This window comes from Musa acuminata, chromosome BXJ1-11, assembly GCF_036884655.1.
Source record: "Musa acuminata AAA Group cultivar baxijiao chromosome BXJ1-11, Cavendish_Baxijiao_AAA, whole genome shotgun sequence".
NCBI classification, from domain to species: Eukaryota; Viridiplantae; Streptophyta; class Magnoliopsida; order Zingiberales; family Musaceae; genus Musa; species Musa acuminata.
The window spans coordinates 31971641-31991011 of record NC_088337.1 but is presented as its reverse complement, the minus strand read 5'-3'; the positions used below and the strand labels follow the sequence as shown (position 1 = coordinate 31991011).

Genomic DNA, 19371 nt, shown 5'->3' with positions numbered 1-19371 from the left:
AATTTGAACATCGGAGGAATCAGGTCGAAAAATCTCCTTCAACCATAGTTTTCGTATAGGTGATACCTCGAAGACAAAATACTTTGATCCCACAAACTCAACATCTCAATCTTAAATTCATCTCAAATTGATCTCAAAGTTACTTTAAAGTCATCTCAAATCCACTTCAAAACCATCTCGGAATCACTTCAAACACTCATACACATATATACACATATAGGTTCAGATCAATCGACCAAAACATCAATGATATTTTTTTAATAATATTTAAGTAATAATATAGATTTTTAAGATTAAATATTATCTGTATTATAGTAAATTTATGTAAAAGACTTTCATAATATTTTTTATTTTTATTTATTTATTTTTCTTTCTCATCATTTTTCCTGGTCGATACTTGTTCCTCCCATAGATTTTGTATTATAGCAATAAGGATGAGACATGTTGTCAAAAGATCCCCAAAGAAGAATGCTTGTTTTTTTTTTTTGAAATAAAGATTTATTTTATGTTGAAAAATTGTCATACAAATGATCTAACTGCGAGGGCCACCATCCAATAACAAAATTGGTTTATAAGCTGGGCAAATAGTGTAAGAGAATAAGTATCCTTAGTTGTTGTTTATATATATATAAAAAAATCACTTAATGACATTAACATTATTAGTGGCTAACAAAAAAATAGTTATTCAGAATATTATAAATATTCTATGGAGGTATCACTGGGTTATCCAAACAGTTAATGACTTAAGAAATAAGATCGAATTCAAGTTTTTTTTTTAGTTCTAGAAAAAGAATGATGATGTTGGATGTGTCGAAAATTGATGGTGTGATTGTTGATGATATCTTTGTCAACCCGATACGATTTTGGATTACGTGCATAAGAATCTGAAAATGATTGAGATGATGATTTGGATCTTCACAGAGAAACTGATTTACGTGAATATAATAAGAGTACTTAGACTCGATCGTAGATTGGGTTTTGTTTTATATACAATATTCTAAATTGATCATATTTTATAGGACCAGTACTTAATATCTTGAGCTATCAGTTTTGATCATCTACACAACTACCAATAACGCCTCCTGCCATTGAGCATAATGATCCGTGTTACAAACCAAAGTAAATTAGATGCGTCTGTGACAGTTCTCGACAAACAAATATCAATCCAGTGAATTTGAACTTGTTATTCAAAACAATATGTCAATATCAGATTCCTTACAGCTGATCAAAAGAGCATTTAATGAGATGCCTGAGAGACTGAAGCCACCCGAGAAGAACATTCAACCACCCAGCCAGATCTTCTTTCACCCACTTTAATTCAAAGCATCTCTTTTCAGTGGAGCATTTACAATTAAATGTATATATATATATATATATATATATATATATATATATATATATATATATATATATATATATATATATATATATATATATATATTGAAAGACAAAGTAACGAAGATTGGCAAACAAAAAGAGCAGCCAGACAAAAGGCCGAAGCATGATTTTATACCAAGGAGAAAAGATCAGAAATCGTAAATGCACCGAAGCTGGTCTGGTCAGGAAGGCTTCCATTCGCGGAATTCAGGTTACTTACAAGAGGATGAAGATTACATATGCTTGGTGAGTGAGAGAGAAAACATTTGCAGGTTAAAGGTGGAAGATTTGTCAGCATGCATGGTCACCGTCTCTGATAGTTGAGAACTTTGATGGAGGTGGCGTACGCAGTGAAGAACACAAAGGAGAAGGCAATCAAAACCACAGCGGTAATGCTCAACATGCCAGGGCCATAGCCGAGGGACTCCTCCAGGTATTGCTTCACGGTCCCATCAAAACCTGGACCAGCTATTCTGGTCTCAACATCACCCAATTGTGATGTGATGACGCCGCGAAGAGTCCACGCCACCGGGCATATGTAGTAAAACCAAAGCCACCACACGGGGAGGTTCTGAGACAGCCAAACAAAAACGACCAAAGTAAACAAATGCTGAAGGTGGTTATCAGTTATCAATCTAACCTTTGCCATGTAATTACATCCTTGAGAGAACTATCAGAGGTTAATGACCAAATACTCTAAAGCATAACCACTGGTTGGTTAGCCAAGCTATAAAACTATTCAGTGTCATAATCAAAGAAGTGCAGTTTGGTTGATACCAATTCCGATTGATCTTGTTTTGGAAAGAGAATTTAGAATTGACTAAACCAACATGTATGATCAATTAAGAGCTGCCAAGGTATGAGTGGAATAGGCCAATAAAAATAAAACCAAATGCAGGTAATCTTTATTTTTTCTTCTGTGTTTACATCAAGCCAAATGCCTGATATTTATATATTTTAATACATATTGGTAGGAACCTGATGCTTGATTCTAATCGCAATTTTTCTGAGTGGACGATGCAAGCTGACATTCCGATCTTCTCATCAATCATTAGATTTTGCTTTCAATAATTTAATGATATGAAAAGAAAATGAAGGTATTTGTTTACTGGCTACTTACAGCTTTGGGGATCAGAAAACCGGATAGTAGATTCCATAAGGAGTAACATGATGATGAAATAACTGCTGCTAGCTGTTGCGTAGGAGTCAAACCTACTGCCATCATTCCGTAGAAAGTGAAGTACATGAAAGTGAGGAACATGAACAAACAGTATAGGATAAACTTTACTGCAAGAAACAAATCAACCAGTGAGGGCCAAGCATCCAATATATGATTAAGTACTATTAAAATTGACAAACAGATGGGAAGTAAATGACAATTGGCAATTTTCTCCATTATAATTGTCAACCATGAAAGTTTGCCTGTGGCACTCAAATTATAAGGATAGGGATGTCATTTGAATCTTCTCAGTGTGCCAGTTCGTATAATAACCACAAACATTAACCATCATGGTTCATGAGAAGATTTATATAATTTTATCCACATCAAATTTATCTTTTATGATATAATATCCCTAAGCGCAATCGTTCAGTTCCATTATGACTCCTGTATTCAAACCCTCTTAAACTTGCCATGTGCAACCATAAAAAAAATATTCTAACGTATGACACTTAAAATATACAATATCCTTAAAATTTGAGTTTTGAGTAAAAGAGAATTGGATGATGTGACCTTGGATCAATCAAAATTTCTTTTTGTCATTGGATAAAAAATAAAAATCATTTAATTATATAGACAGATATTTAAATCACATTCTTTGACAACCTAAGCCAAGAGAAAATCCTAAATAAATGAGCATACAACAGACATTTAATTTATTCTTTTTTAAATTTATTTTGGAGAGAAATAGTTTTCTTTGCCACCACAAGTCAACTCATTAGTGCTAAATGAACCAAAGCATGTCTTCTACCATTAGTAGCTCTTGACGAAAAAAAACTTAGGATGGACATTTAGACATCAAATACTTTACTCTTGAAAAATTGAGTTCTTGTGCTGGTGCAGATCCCAGTAATTCTGAAACTTCCAACATTGTGGTCTGGTGTCAATCCTAAAAAGCATCAAGCAGTGCTGCCAAACAGCCAATTTTGAAGACTAAAGGTCCTGTAACTTGCAAGGTGGTCTCCACCATTTTGGACAATCAAACAAAGATATCAAAACTAATACTCCACTTGATTTCTATCCTATATCTAGATGCCTGCCAGCTGAGCTTCTACAATTCAGTATATGAAGCACAATTGTGTTCATTGGACAATCAAATGAAGAAATCAAAACCCCACTAGATTCTATCAGATATCTCGATGCTTGCCAGCTCAGCTCCTACAATTCAGTGTATGAAGCAATTGTGTTCTAAGATCCCATTGATGTCATACATAATGTATTTTAAACAAAAAAGAAAAAAAATGCCCAGAGTGTTCACTAAAGGTCTCATACTATCTCTGAGAACTCAGGATTATCCCAGAACCCTTTCAAAACCCGAGCAGAAAAATCAAAAGGTTCGTTGGTGGGGATGTCAGAAGGCTTTGAAAGGGAAACTTCAGAAAGCAGAACTTAGAAAAACAAGTTTGTGCCACAGGATTATCCCATTGATACCAGGTGGCTTTGACAGGGAAATGTCACAAAGCAAAACTTTGAGAAACAAGTCAATGTTCATGCCTGCATTATACTTGGAATCCCAGAAATCCAAATTATGATGTGTTCTAAAAGTAGTTAATTTAAAGTTATAACCTAATAAAGTTGGTTCCAACATCCTTCCAACAGAAAATGCTAAATTTTTGCTATCTGTAAGTCTAGTTTAAGAAGTGGAAAATTGTGAAGGCTAATCAAAAAAATATTCTTAAGAAAGTTCTAATTAAGAAAAGTGAAGACACCTAAGTCAATCAGGAAAAAAATAAAAAAAATAATATATGTACCAATAAGCAATATGAACAAGAGAGAGAGAGAGAGAGAGAGAGAGAGAGAGAGAGGCCCCATTGTACCTAAAGTCCTTTCGTAATTGATCATGAAAAAGGTGATAAGGCCAAAAATAATGGTTTGCAACAGGATGTATGGAATCTCTACAATACCCTGTAAATACAAGACATATGATATCATTATATTCTCAAGTAAAGATAACAATCTGCTTATGTATAAGAAACACAAACCTGTGCTGCTGCATATGGAAATGAGGCATACATTCTAGTTGCTCTTTCCCTATAGTAAACTGTCCTCTCAATAGAAATCACAGGTTGTATAGAGGATGCATTGTTGACTCCGAGGAATATGCAAGCTGAATAGAGGGATCCCATAACCAGAAACAAGTCTTGTACGGTATCTCTGAATAACATTAGAGCTAGTTGGTCATATGGTTTACTCGAATATTGCTATGTATGGAAGCATACGCTCAAAAATCTATATCCTCAATGCAGATTTGGTGAATGCTTGTTACCTTTTTGAGCCAGCATTCCAAAAGACTGTCCCAAATATCAATGCGGTAATTGCAGTGAAGAACATGCGCACAACACTATATCGGGGACTTCTCCAGTACACAAGAAATTGTTTCTTACAGCATACTTTAAATTGAGTCAGTTTATCTTGCGGAAACACTGAAAAGAATCTCAGAGGCTCTGTACCAGCAGCAGGGGTACTTAATTCCTGAATGAGAGCTTCAACTTCCCTGTAGCAAAAATCAATTGTGATATTATAAATATTCAAGACAAAGGGACCTTTTTTTTTATTTTTGCAAATGACAAGTTGTGAAGATGGGATATGATCCCAATAAACTGACAAAACATTTAAAAACTAAGCTAACCAATAATTTCAATAAATTTTTAGGATGAGGACTTGAAGTCTCAATTTGTATTAAGTTAATTGGGAAAAACACCACCAAGCTAGTCGGTCAGGGATAAAATTTATAGGACTTGGATTTAAACCCTCAAGCTAAGGTACGTCAACTGGACTAGGAAAGATGTGGCAAAAATCACCTGAATTTATCTGAGTTTTTATATACAGTAGCAAAGTCTAAACCAAGGCTTTCTTCACAAGCTGGTGTACTAATTTCCAGCATCCAAGTTGCAGGATTATAACCATCAAGGATAGGAGGAACTCCATGTATTCCCTGCATGGAGGATATAAATATGTAAATGATTCATTCAGCGGCAAAACTTGAAAATTTGATCTGGTTCAACAGATTCAGCAAAGCATGATTGATCCATCAATCACATCCAACAACACACATAATCTTATGCATACTTGGTTATTGGATTAACAGAAAAGACATCTGCAATGCAATATGCTGAAGTCAAACTGATATTAGAAGTATACAAACTGTAATACAGGGTAGGGAATGAGACAATTTAGAAGAGAGCCTATGATGTAGTATCCAAAGTACAAACACCTGACTTCGATAACCTATAATTATGGAAAGAGGACAACATAAAACACTAACGTGATTGACACCAAAGGTAAACCTCTTGAAAGGAGTTGGAATTTTCTAAATTTATTCAATATCTTTGAATACAGGACTTTTAAACTTCTGTAAAAAAAAATGACACAGGCAACTACACATGACCACATCTAGTTGTGTTGTGATAGACAATTTCACAACTCTGATATATATCTTAGGTGAAGAGCAACAACTTTGTTCTCTCATTCTGTACTATTCAGAAATCATTTTTCCTGAAGACTTTACATGTGCAAATGAATCTTAAACTATGCACGTCTCTTATAGAACTATTAGTTTATGGCCATTAGAAAAATAATATTCATAATCAACAAAGTCTGAGTAATCAACATTAAGTTCCAAGATAATCAAAGAGTGGTATACTTCAACTATAGATACCCATTTTATGATGGTAAAGGATGCCATGCACATCTAACTCCAAACTTTACAGCACTAAATTTTGCAGCAAATTATTTGTACCATAGAAAGAGGCTCATATGAATCTCCTGCCCCAATCCCCCTTCACAATCGGAATTGAAGAATAATAGAAATCCAATATGCAACTAAAATCTGTGCAGGCATGCTAATGAAGAAGTATACATGATTACATTTAATACCTACCTGAAAGTAGTTTATCATATCTTGAGAATTTCTACCAAGTGAGCCACCATATATGACAAGGCCTCCTCGCTTCATAAGAAGTAGCTGCATGGAGAAAAGAATGCGAAAAAAACTGAAGTTTAGCTTCATCAATTACAAAACAAGGTATTCAGAACAAAAGCATTATTACCTCATCAAATGCTTCAAATATATCAATACTTGGCTGGTGTATGGTGCAAACCACAGTTCTTCCGGTGTCAACTGTGTTTCGAACAGTACGCATGACAATTGCAGCAGCCCGTGCATCTAAGCCCGAAGTTGGCTCATCCATGAAGATAATAGAAGGATTTGCAACAAGCTCTACTGCAATTGTAAGGCGCTTTCTTTGTTCAGTTGATAAGCCACTACTCCCTGGTATGCCTACTAATGCATGCCGTAAAGTATCAAGTTCCACTAGCTTCATAACTTCCTCAACAAATGCCTGCATTTCAGGATAGTGATATATCAAAAGGATATTGAAATCAGTAAGAATAAAATTAAGGTGTAGGGACTAACACATCTGTTTTCTTGGCTGACTTCATTTGAAAGACGAAGACTTGATGAGAACCAGAGAGACTCCTCTACTGTTACTTGAGGAGAATGTATATCATTTTGTTCAACATATCCCGAGATTCTGGCAAAGGTTCTTTGGTCCTTTACATATCCAGAAATTCTTATATCACCTTCTATATATCCACCAGTCTTCCTACCAGCAAGCACGTCCATAAGTGTGGTCTTCCCAGCCCCACTAGAGCCGACCAAGGCTGTCAAGACACGTGGTCTAAATACCCCAGAAACATTGGATAACAACTGCAACCGTGTCTCAGGAACTCCTTGAGCTCTCATTGCCTGGAGTACAAAACCGATTAACTGTCAGAACACTGATTAGTCACATATAAAAGGATCTACTACGCATGATGTATCAACCTTTGGCATATCAACGAAATAATTGACATTGTGGAACGTCATAGATAATGGCTGAAATGGAAGAATCATTCCTTTATTGGAGGTATTTCCGTCAGCAGTTCTTTCTGATGCCTCTGGTTCATTACTTTCTGCACTTGACATAATAAACAAGGTATTTATGAAATTAATCTTCAAACAAAATTTAAATGGAGACTAGGTCTGCAAAGATGAATATTACAGCAACAGAGACTACCACTTGTTGCAGTTTGTGGGTGAGTGCCTTGACAACCTTCATCCTCCCCCTCTTGAGAATCAGATGAGACAACTGCTTGTGCCTTTCCCAGAGCTTCAATGACACCAACAAGTTAGAAATTGTACCACATACACAGCGACATTAGAAGAAAATACTATAAAGCATGACAAGGTAAAGATAGATCTATTAGCAGCAAATACTAATATGGGTGCTTAGACAAAAATTGGAGGCTTACGTTTAAGATATGCCATGGCAAGAATGAACAAAATGTTGAAAAGGATAGAATAAGCTAGCAAAATGCCTACTCCCACCCAATACCAGTATCTCTGGGTTGGTAGACCCTGTGACCGAAGTACATTGTTCCCAACTGTGTCTGTTCCATAAGAAGATTTCTGTCGTAAAAGAGAAACCAGTTTACAGGACCCAAAAATATGAGATTTACAGAGTATATCATCAGAAAAAAAATTAAAAATAAAATATACCTCTCTCCATCTGGAGTCTGTAAACTCGTTGACTGCAATTGCTCGTTGCCCATACGATAATGGTGAAATCCAGTAAACCCAAATCCACCATGGTTTGATTGAATCTGATATTGTAAATGAAGCTTCAGTAAGCATTAAAACCAAGAAAAAAGACGATGAATTTTGTCCTATGCTTCCTTCAGTCCACTGTACAGGTACGAGGGTCACATGAATGGTTAGAAGAAGAGGCCATAAGTATTCCATTCAGAATGTGGAAGAGTAGAAAGTAGGAAAACACTGTACAGGATCATCAAATTCTAACCTTTTGGGACAATAAATCCACCCAAAAGAAAGATGGCTAACAGTGCAAAAGATCCAAATGTGTTGGCCACAATGAAATCTCTTGCAATAGCAGCCATCAGGCGGAAGAGACCCAATGCCATTTGGTGTATGGAAAACAATAACAGCATGAAGCAGAAAAACCTACAACAATTAGTTATATTCACAGTACTAGTTCAGTTGAAAAAGATAACATGTAAGATGTTTGTAGATAATGAATGACAAAATATGAATCTGACCTATCAGCGCTTGGTGCAAACCCTACTGAGTAGTATACCACACAAGACCATACTACAGCTTCAATAATTGAGTATGGAATACGTAACAACCAGCTAGGAAGAGAAAAAGCCCAGGCTGGATAAAAAAGACTATCTCTCTGCTTATAGAAAACTGGAAGTCGGGTAATTGTTATTGGAAGCTCAGAAAATCCATTAAACATCATATGCACCAGTCCGAAAAACAAACAAGAAAGGTACAATCTGCCATTCATCTCATCAATGGGATGCAGTCTTGTACGGAGAAATACTGTACAAGTGATGAATCCAACAAATGCAACCTGCATCATATGCCTATCATTAATTTTGTTTAATAAAAATAAATAGTTACAAAACATCTTTAAGAAAAACTTACATAAAAGAAAGCAACAATTTATTTCCATAAAAGGATGGGAGGCCTTATGGATGCATCAATACATGTTTGAGAAATCTGACTGAAAGACACCAAGTACTAAAACCACAGGAGAATTTCTGTTTCATTTCAAGGCATCAAGATATGATGACTTTGAACTAATACCATACGATGTTTAATTGGTGCACCTAGAACACCTTGTTGAAAGAGAAGGCTATCTTGTTTATCTTAACAGCATCTTGTGTAACAGCAAGTTTGCTCCATTTAAACCTAGATGTCACATGAAAACTACTGCTTTCTTCTTTTTTCTATTTTTCATGTTGGGGGTAAGATAATCTGTATAGTGGATCTTCCTAGAGCTTGCACTGGTGGGAGCCATTATTCTAGAAATCGATAGCTGATAACAATCACAAAAAAAAAAAAAGAAGGGGCCTCGGTTTAAGGAGTTTATAGACACATTTACTTGATTTCATTTTACTCAGCTTAAACCAAATTGACAATTCACTCTAGTTAAGCTTGCCACAGTAGTTCTACTTCTTCAGTAAACAATGTATTTTTTCTACAAAAGAAGTGTGACAACTTTTGCATTTGCAGTGAACTCAGTACTGAAACAGACAAATATGCAGAACAATATGATTGTCAAAATCCTCCTTATAAATGCTCTTTACACCTCAAAAAAAAAAATTAAACTCATTACAGTATAATAGGAACCACAAGCAAACTTGCATCTAAAAATCAGACATAAGGCAAAGAACTTGAGGTTGTACCTGTCTGTATATTTCTAGATTTCTTAGATTATATCTGTTAGATACAATGGGACCAAATAAAGGCAGCTTGTTATAGCTACCTTATCATTGAAATGATGTTCAAATAAATCTTGTTGGATTCACATGGATCCAGACTATGTTGAGTTTGGAAGCTCACACTTACATGGTTATAGCTTACATTCAGATAGATCTATGTGAAGCACACGCAGCTTACGTCTAACAGAAAATTAATGCGTGCTTGAAAATATAACGTTAGCTGTACTCTAAGCAAAAACCCACTCTTAAACGAGAATTTTTTAAAAATATAATTCGGAGTGTTGATGAATTTACCCAGTGTCCTTATGTTCTTTTTTTTTTTCCTTCTCTCTTAACAGTCATATATGTCAAACAAGTACCATTTTTTAGAGTACAATTTTCAAAGTATAACATCACAAAGAGAAGAAAATCTATGCAAAAACTATGTGGTTAAAAAAGCTGAAAAGCATACTTGACATGTTCTAAAAATGTAGAGGAACCGATGCCGACTGATAAGCAATACTTCACGAGAAAAGCATGCTTTGAGGAGGTCCTGCTTTGATATAGCAAAATTTGTTCTTGCAAGAGCTGAAGGAAGAAACCCTTTATCGTCATTAGGGACCAAAAGATTGGATCGGACAGAACTTCCATATTCAGATTCTCTGAATATCTGAGCAATTCTTGAAGCGGGAACAAAAACATATGGTTTGGAATGATCAGACCAATACTGTTTTTGATCCTTTCTAGAGGTAACCTGTGAAAAAGTTCAATTAACTATAGGATTTTCAGTAGATATTCAGGGAATAAATAAAGATACATACCTCCTGGAGAAAATCCGCCACCCCTTTACGAGATGGCATAAAAAATCCTAGTGTTTCAAAGAACTCCAAAACTTTTTCTCTGGGCCCATGATATATGATATGTCCTTCAGCCAATAATATTAGATCATCAAAAAGATCAAATGTCTCAGGTGCAGGCTGAAGGAGAGACATAAGCACAGTGGCCTCCATTTGATGAACAAAGTTCAGCATGCATTTGACGATTTGATATGTTGTGGAGCTGTCAAGTCCTGTTGATATTTCATCCATGAAAAGGGTTTTTCTTGGTCCAACTATCATCTCTCCTGCATCGTAAATAGAACCAAGTATAAGGAATAATCAGCAACCAATCTGTCCAGTCCAGTGGCAAATGATGTCTCGCTTGACAATAGAAAGACTCAGGCGAGTTCTAATGTCAGCGGAATTCACACTTCTTTGAACAGAGGCTGTCTGAATGACTCCATGACATTGTAAATATATTTTTGTAAATTGTGAAAAGATTGTAGTTGTTATCTTTCTTGCCAACTACTGCTACATTGGAAAAAGGACCTTACATCTTCATCCAAGTTGGTAAAATTAAGACCTAATTTAAGTAAAAGGAACTCATATTTGTCTATATAGATTTATGTAAATAAGAATTGTCATTGTGTACCACCTGATTAGCATGGAATCTCTGAGTGCTTTTTTTGTTAACTAGAATCTGTTGGATATTTCATTCATTAAACCTGATTAGCATGGAATCTCTGAGTGCTTTCTAGTTAACTAGAATCTGTCGGACATTTCATTCATTAAATCTTCACATCAAAATATATCCACAAGCAAATGAGTGATTAACAAATTATACAAATTTGGTAGTTCAGTTGATTCAAAATCAAGTAGAGAAAAGGTCAAGAAACTATGTAATTCTGAAAATCATGACTTAATTAAACATCTAGATATTTAACATGAGCAAGATATATATTTCATAAAAATAGGATAAAAAAGGTAAAAATTCCTTTGACAATCATATTTGTTTCGGCTTAGATAACCATACAAGCACAAAGAGTTATTGGAGTAAGAAATACTAACATAAACTTGAACATATAGCAATAATTAACTGTAAGAAAAAAATCATGATATAGACTGCATGAAAAATCTATTGTACATAGTTGAGACAAGATGATAGATTTCGTAATGGTTTATTTATTTAGAGAAGGCACATCACAAAATCTCCATATTCGGATGTGCAAATGGATATAATAAAGGACACATTTTAGAAAGGAATCACTGGTGTGAGAACAATAGGGGTCATGACAAGCAATATCTTCACCACAGTATGGTTACATACAATGTTGGTGACCTTACATAGTTACACAAGTTGTACATGAGTACAAGGGGTGTCAAAGTTTTTTCCTTGGCATGTGTCATTTAGTGATTCAAATATTTTAATTGATATGAAAAGATGGTCCAACAGAGTAGAGAGCTAGAAAAGTTGCAGGCAGTTAAAATTAACCAATATTATTGTGACATACACTTATGACTGACACTATAATGAATAATTTAAGTCCATAGCAAAACCTGGAAAAGCAATCATTTTGAATTCTGTGGCAAGTATCTAAAATGTGGAGGAGACAAATTACCCTAACAGCTACTGCAATTAAAAAAAAAGTTAAATTTTAACCTGTTGTTACACGTTTTTTCTGACCACCTGAAACACCCCTGAACATATCACTACCGACCAGAGTATCTGCACAGACATCAATGCCGAGAACCTTCAAGGTATACTCAGTTGCAAGGTTGTTGTTTTCACCTTTTACTGAAGCAACCTGTTGATCCAATTTTACCAACAAAGTAAATTTGATAAAAGAATATATTGTAAATGGATTCTGATTTAAGCTGTTTAGCAAAAACAATAAATTGACCTTCATAAATGCATCAATTTCTGGAGTTGGACGGATGTTTTTCTCCTTTTCAAGCTTTTCTAAATCTTTCAAATGCTCTAAAGAATGAGCAAGAAAAAACAAGAAGAGATGAGTATTGCTTGCAGATAAGTCAGTATGTAAATGCATATGGACATATATCTGACTGGTCAGAGAACCAACTACATTTTAAAACCAGTAACAGCATGTACAATTGGATTTTGTCAATCTATGTTGAGCCTCCCAACATTAAAGAACCTAAACATATATTGAGGGATTACAGGTGACAAAACAAAATATAGAAAAGCCCAACCACTGGGCATGAGCCTTAGTTGTCTTTGGACAAATATATATAATTGAAAGAAATAAGTGCCATGGCTAGGGTGGACTGGTGGTAATATGGCACAGACAAGCATGTCCATTCAGCCTATGTCTTGAAAGATCACCAGGAACCACCAATATGAAATATAGAAGAAACATAAGCAGATTGCATGGTATGGCATGGGAAGAACTTTAAGGTTTGTCTAGTCTCCTGAACCAAGCAACTAGAAACTCAACAAACAAGACAAAACATACATATGATTTACTAAATATTTGTTTTAGTGAACAACTGAGTTGCCAAACAACAGAAAGCCTAGTGTATCAAATGACTCTTGTCAAGATAGGAGATACATTAGTACCTACACTTCTAGTTTAAGCCTACTTTTGCAGTGGGATGATCCATGAAAAGGCATGTTATGGAAACAAAAGCTAGTCTCTGCCTCCAGTAAACCATGCAGAGGTGAGATGTTCTCTATGTTTTTCTCCCAAAGCAAAAGCTCAGGACATGGTTTGCCTTACCGATCTGTACAGGTGCATCAACTAGCTATTGATATGGTGCGTACCGAGCTGTACCGAACATACATATGATACAATACAGTATGGTGAGCAGTACCTAGCTATTGACATCGATAGCAATCTCCTACCGGATCGGTGCGTACCGCCCATACTGAGCAGTACACTACAGTATGGTGACCATTGGCTCAAGGTTCAAAGTCAGCTTCAATCCTCCACATTCATTAAAATTATTTGTTCAATATAAAAGGAACCACATCATAAATGCTAGTCTTACTGATAAAAGCAAAGCCACTAGTTACAACTTACAATAGCTAATAAAATCTAGTCTCTACCTTGAGTAAACCATGCAGAGGTGGGATATTCTCTACGTTTTTCTCCCAAAGCAAAAGCTCAGGGTTCACAAAAGGAACCACATCATAAATGCTAGTGTTACTGATAAAAGCAAAGCTACTAGTTGCAACTTACAATAGCTAGTAGCACAATCCACACATCACCAAAAAGAAATGAAAAATCCCTACAAGTAGCAGAATCAATCAATCAAATTTAGCTATGGGAATATGATCTTGCCCACTTCAGTCCATCATATGAGAACGCCCACTTACCCTACGTCAGTCACTGGATCAGCTTTAAGTTAGGATGATTTGATTTCATTGGTGGGTAGAGTTGGTTTCATGCTCAATTGAAGAAAAGTTTTCTTAAACGATGCTCATTTTAGATAGTTCTACTCTAAAACTTCTTTGCTAGCTTTTTTTCACACAGGCAAGGATTATCTTACTTTACTAAACCTTGACTATGGTATATGATCAGGGAGACTCGAAGGTTTGGTTTATGAGCCCCCATCCACAGTCAAGGATGGAGATTAGTTTTAACTATATCAAAAGCATATAGTCGATCACCTATTAATAGATTTATATAAAAGATTGTATCAAATGGGAAATGAGGAATAATGAAGCAAAGTTTACATCAATTTTGCAGCGGACAGTGTAATGCTTTAATTAGTTAAAAATATCAATCTCCTATATTATGTAATTATGTGTCTCATGAAGAATGATATGTATACATATATATTTCATACAACGAAATCACCATTAGATTGTAGAATTTATCGTGGAAGATAAGCAATTGAATCTATCTGCAAGCATACAACTTAGTGACCAATTGGGAAAGTAGTTTCCAAAGTTTGAAAGATTCTAATGAATATTAGTTGTCAAAGGCTTTGAAGTATGGAGAAAAATGGATGGAAACATCACCACAGCTATTGTTAAATAGAAAAAGTATATAGTATTAACTATTAAGAAATTCTTTTAACAAAACAGGATCATAATATAATTACTCTTATCAAGTAGGCAAACTACCTGCCCAGTTGTTGCTCGCACCCTGACATCTTGCTGCAAAATCCAGGGTTTCTCGAACAGTCAACTCCCCTATATGATTATCTGTCTGGCTGATGTAGGCAGATGTTCGTTGCACAACGAATTTATCAAGCTGGCAACCGTTGTACTTCACATCTCCACTTCTCTGACAAGAAATAAAACAGGCTTATATTGTTTTTGCCTAAATTAGGACATGATTTGCAATTTACATCTTACAGAACATATCTAAAAGGGGGAAAAACCCATTTAAATTAGGCAAGTTCACATAGACAGTCCATAAAATTCTTGGTTAATGCAAGAAAACACAAACAGCATGTCATGCACCATATTGAAAGGAAGCTAGCCCCATTTAGTTAGCCAAACATCCTATAAATTACAATGGACACAGATGTGACCAAAAATGTGTGTGCACCTAGTGTGGATTTTATCTTCAAGTTCCAGAGGTTATGATCTTAAACCAGAAGAAGAATTGGAGTTAGCAATGAAGTTGCAAGAATTTGATCTTTAATGAAAAAGGATATATAATGAAGAGAGTTAAAATGAGAAGCAGCCATAACACTTACTTAAGTACAACAAGATGACTGAAATGACTTGCATTTCAGTACCATTGCCATGGAAATGGTGTTCGATCTCACTTCCTTATCTTAGATTATTTGCAGAAACATACTTTTAATCTGGAATGTTTTGTTCTAATTACTATCATCTAGTCTGATAGACTGGAGACAAACTTTCAGTCATCATTTCTAATATACAACCTCTTAAATCGGTATCTTGCTACAAAACATACACTAGGAAATTAATATGAAAAACATTATCAATTATCAATTTGTTCAAAAGAACCCCACAAGCATACCTCCAAGACATTTATTGTAAGAAATGTTCATTCCATATAAATTTGTTTGTAACATGGCCTTGTTTTCCACAAATTTGCATATAGTTGAACCAAATGGTTATCAAAATATTTTATAGCAACTTGACAACTTCACTATAGAACAAGACTATAGAGGAAACATTGAAATAAAATTTAAAGATGGATTGTGTTACAGTACATGGAAGTGTACCTTTAAATTCAAGGTTTGCCGTACCGGACTGTACCGCCCGGTATGGGCGGTACGTACCGGTCCGACAGGCCAACGGTACGCGGACCGCTCCGTACCGTACCGACACTGTAGCAGTGTACAGTGCTCGGTACACGTGAGTGTACCGCTCGGTACACCTGGGTGTACCGAGCGGTATACCGTACCGTACCGGTACCGAGCCCGGGTCGAAACGCCGGTACGGTACGGTACGGCGAACCTTGCCTTTAATAATAAGTTCAAAATGGTAAATGGGCAAGTGAAGACTGAATAGAGAGAGTGACTTGTACATCACATACCCAATGGGAAGGGAAATAAGATAAATTTTGTATTAGAATAATTTACCAATTAAAATGTTATGCGCAAGAATAAAACCGAATGAGAGCACTGCTGCAAAGTAATGGTGGAGATTCTTAAGTACTGTAAGTCACAAAATATTCTTAATGTGACTTATTTTTGGCCTCCAATTTATTTCCACAAAATCCAAATATAGCAAGTGCTTGTTACTTTGTTGCAATTATTTTCAAGGCTCTTCGCTGTTTGGCTGCATTCAATTTTAGTGTGCAACTTGGAAGTGAAAGAGCAAATCTGGTACAATATAACTCGTTGCACAGTTTTTTATCTTCTCTACTTGGAGAAGTACTACTTAATTTTTTTTTAGTATGATAGATTACTCAATATTGAATGACTTGACTCAAACAATTGTATGAGATAATTAAGCTAGCCATTTTCTCGAACAACATTCTGAATCCTTATCCACCATGGCAGAATCCTACAATATAGTTTCCCAAACATGAATGTATATATAAATCCTACAATATAGTTTCCTAAACTTCAGAAGATCGTCTATGTCTAATGTCACCTACTCTTGAGCATCAGTTGGTCAGCCTGCAGCTCTATCATTCAAGGGAATAGATAATTCTGTTCTGATCATGATAATGTCTAATATACCACTATCAGAAACAGTTTATTTAAAAAATTTGGGAAACCAGTTTTGTTAAATATAGTACAGAACATCATCATTGGCTCGAAATATAAGATCCAAAAAAACTCTAACTTAAAGTTCAAACCTATAGAAATGCTACAGCCTCACCGTGAAGACAAGCTTGCATGTCTAAACTATATGATTCAGCAAGCTCGTAAATGAGAGAGTAACTGAAAGAGAACCAGAGAAGCAAGGATAGCTGACAGAAGAAGTTGTCAATGATAGATAACCCAATGAAACAGGTAAAAAATATTTCCATCGAAGATTTAATAGCTGGCCTATTTCAGTTAAAATGCACATGCAAAATTTGATCTTTATGACAGTTAAGTTGAACGCTGAAAACAATTTCCTTTATCCCAAAAAAATAGGGAAATGGAAAGCGACTTATTGTGCAGCATACAACACGTGTTTTTCAGTAAACTAAATTATCTGGTAAGAAAAAATAGAAATTTTCAAAATAATCCACTTAGGTGCTTGCTATCACCTTAACCTATTACTTTTGAAGAATTTATGATGCAAGGAACCGGATGAATCAGTATACAGTTCCTCATGATGTTTCACTTAATGTCATTTTGAAACTGTACAGTAGATGCATTATGTCTCTATACAACATGGGTCACCATGCTGTGTAAGACATGGAGATAGAAAATTTTAATCAGATTAGAAGGAAAGATTATCACCTTTAAGTTAGAATCAAGTTTACCAGCTAGAGCCAAGTGTAGCGTGGTTTTGCCAGAACCAGGAGGTCCTAATAGCAGTGTCATTCTGCCAAAACAGCCAACAGACTAGTTAAACATGGACATAGAAATATCAGTTCACCACAAATTAACCAAAAACAATCCGAGTGTCACGTAGTTCATAGTCAGGCATGGTTTGATGATTATCATGGTAAAAAAGGCAGAGTAATATATTCTTACCTTCCTGGTTTTATGACACCGCTAACGTTGTCCAAAATGGTGAGAGTATGTTTTTTTGGTCGGAGTAATCCTAAGGAAGTAAAAACCCCCTGCATGGAAAGCAAAACAAATTGTTTGGTCGCTTGTAATAGATTGCAAGAAGCCAAATAGAACGTAAAATACGAAGGCAAATTAAGGAGAGATTACAAAAGTCCGTTAAGATGGCATGGCACTGTTGTTAAAAGAAGACCCAAGTGTTCTTTCACCAGATTTTGTGGATCCAAAAGAGTAAAGAATCGATAGTAGTTCATGCTCGAACAATAATATATCATGAATTTACTTATCTTTTCATCTATTTTTATGTTGAAAAAAATAAAAATAGAGCGACGTGTTCCAAGCACAGTTCGAATGTTCAAGAATTTAACTTCAATTTCTGATGATTTCGAAGCTATAACCAGTTTCTTTTGTTTTTAATTTACAAAACAAGAAGTATTAAGCTAAAAAAGAAACGCTACATTCGATTCACATTGTAAGCCCAAAACAACTATTCTATTGAGTTGTTGATGTCAAGTGAGATAGCAATGTACCTCAATAGCGTCGCGGACAAAGTTAGTCAGAGTAGGCAAAGCCCTGTGACCGGTGTATACTTCTGCAGAGACGGTGAGATTCTGGAACGTCACCTCCACTTTGGGAACGTCCAACCCTACACTGTTTCGTTTGAAGGGACGAAATCAATCAATCAAACCCGTCGTGATACATTTGGTAAACCAACTAAAATCTGCCTTGCAGTAAACTAGGCATTGATACACACGCCATCAGCAATGCACACAAACACACTTAATAATACTGCACTAAACGTGATATGACCGAGGCGTCAATGCCATCACATGTCAGAATCTACCCAAAAGAAGATGCGGGGGGAGAAGAGTTGCGATCTTGATCTTGCTCAAAGAAAGAAACCCGTGAAAGCAATTATAAGCCATTGATGGCAGGTGAAGGCAGGGCATGGCCAGATGGGGTGGGTGGTATACCTATCGAACCGGCCTTTGATGCCGGCAAGGAGATTGTAATTGTCCTGGTCGTTGGTGGCGAAAGCCTTATGCAGCACCCGCTCACGGGCGGCGCGGTCGAGCCGCCTGACGTCGACCAGCTCGAACGGAGGAGGCGTCGGCCCGTGGCGGGAGAAGGATCGGGAGTCCCGGCGCACGACGGCGAAATTGTGGCGCTTGACTGACGGCAGCCGCTCCACGGCCGCCCACATGAGCTCTTCCTCGTCCTCCGCCACAACCCGTTCCTCAAGCGCGGCGTCCAGTCCGGATCTCGGCTGCTCGAAGAGTTCGCCCGCCACCTCCATGTCAATCTCGAAGAACTCGCTACCGGTACTGGCGGCCATATCGCTTCGCTCCTCTCTCTTTCCCTCCTTTCGGATCGAGGTCGAAAGACGAGGAGGGGGAGGGGAGGACATTATATAAGGCGATGGGAATCTCAAACGGTGAGGCCGTTGGAATTCTGGGCGTTTCGGAAATCAGGGCGTGGAATGACCTAACTACCCCGCCGTGCATCCGCTTGCGGCAAGAAGGGGGGGGGGGGGGGGGGAGGAGACGGTCTTGTTGTTTCGGACTTCGG

At 36.4% G+C, this 19371-nt stretch overlaps 1 pseudogene; it reads right to left on the bottom strand.

The window, feature by feature from the left end:
* Nucleotides 1–1498: 1498 nt before the first annotated feature.
* LOC135596671 (ABC transporter G family member 51-like) lies at nt 1499–19251 on the bottom strand (annotated as a pseudogene).
* Nucleotides 19252–19371: the final 120 nt, after the last annotated feature.